This window comes from Aplysia californica, unplaced genomic scaffold (genome assembly GCF_000002075.1).
Source record: "Aplysia californica isolate F4 #8 unplaced genomic scaffold, AplCal3.0 scaffold00458, whole genome shotgun sequence".
Classification (NCBI taxonomy): domain Eukaryota; kingdom Metazoa; phylum Mollusca; class Gastropoda; order Aplysiida; family Aplysiidae; genus Aplysia; species Aplysia californica.
Genome location: NW_004797728.1, coordinates 381,646 through 383,547, shown reverse-complemented (window position 1 = coordinate 383,547; position 1,902 = coordinate 381,646).

Genomic DNA, 1,902 nt, shown 5'->3' with positions numbered 1-1,902 from the left:
GAGATACAACAACATCCCAGCACACAGACAGACAGACAGACAGACAGACAGACAGACAGACAGACAGACAGACAGACAGACAGACAGACAGACAGACAGACACACAGAGATACTTCATAAAAGTTCTCATTGAACAGGAATCGAACCCAGGTCTTCGGGAAAGCAGCTGCTAACGCTACACCATACACTCTAGTTTTCAGTTGGTCGCTTTTAAGCTCAAGTGGGCTGTCCCGAAAAATACTGTTTTAATTAAGAAAATCGCAAGAAAAGTTTTTGGCCCTTGTTCAGTTTCTTTAAAATAAAAGGAGACTTTTCTCTATAACCAAACAAATATACACACCAAAGACACCAAACTTCTCCTATAGGTAGAACAATGCCCACTTATGGTGTAGGTCAAGATTTCTAGAAACCCCCGAAATCTTGGTTAGCCCGCTTGTCCTTAAAAGCGACCAGTTGTTATTTATAGCCTTTTTGCACTTTTGTGAATTGTTTATGTTCGCAGCTTCTCTTACAATGAGTCAAAATGTAATAAGCCAAAGACTTTTTCCCGTTACTTAGCACTGTTAAATTCGAAATGTATTTTTTATTTTAATCTAAAAAAATCAAAATGATGCTCTTACCTTTCCAATGATACTTCCAACCTCCTGAAACGAGAGAAAGAAAGAAAAAAAGTAACATTAGTATCATACAATTCAGTTTGTTGATGAATTTTGTTGTAATACTAAGGGTTTTAAGACACAAAATAGATGCTCTCAGAGCTAAAGAGTAGAGGTGTTAGTGCAATGAGAGTTACATATGAAGAAATGAAAGAGGGGAGATAAGGGCAATGGATTGTGGAATAATTAAATAATGTCGATGAATGATAACGTATATCAGTGAACATTAGGAGGATTAAAACATCTATAAATGCACCAGGAGAGAGACAGGAAGGTGCGAATTGGGAAGGCCAATTACATAATTATTTAATATGCTTGTGGAGAAAGTTAGTGTGTGTGTGTGTGTGTGAGAGAGAGAGAGAGAGAGAGAGAGAGAGAGAGAGAGAGAGAGAGAGAGAGAGAGAGGGGGAGAGAGAGGGATACATATTTACACACACATATACACACATACATACACACTCACGCACACACATGAAAACGAAACTCACAACAAACAAACCATAAAAGAAAACAACAACAAACATGACAACAAAAGAAACGAACAAAGGAACAAGGGACCCAATTTTTTGAAAAAACACCCCAAAACAAATCCAAAACCACAAAAAACCAAAAGAAGCAACAACAACAACCCATACACACGCACAAATATTAACAAGGGCACAGAAAAAGAAACGCTATTACATCTTCCTGATCTCCTCACTTTCTTGGAAAAAAACCCACAAGAACACAAAAAACCCCCAAAGAACAAAAACAAAACGAAACAAAACAAAACCTTCAACAAATTCCCCGGGCCCTGTCTCAAGACGCCGACCTTAATTATCAGGCTCGTTTCTTGGTCCAAAAATCTCAACTTTCTTTAAAATTCATCAAAACTTTCATTTCACACTGTATGCATCGATCATTGTTCGCCAGACATCTCTCAGTGCACGAAGTTTCACCGAGACAGAAAAGTTTCTCGGGTGAGTAGCGGCCAGCCTTTAATTCGCTGTGACGTCTTCATTAGCATTGTGAAATTGGAAACATGCCAGCTCGTCAAGGGAGCGAATTTCTCCCCCAGACCAGACCAGACCAGACCAGACCTGCAGCGTTTTGCTTTATGCGAGACCGCGAAATGACCCGTAGGTTCTGGGGGATAGTGGTGGAGGAGGAGAGCGGGGAGTGGGAGTAAGGGTGGGGGTTAGATGTGATATAAGGAAGAGTACTAGAGAAGAGGTGGGGTGGGGTGGGTGGGGGTAGTTTGGGAGTG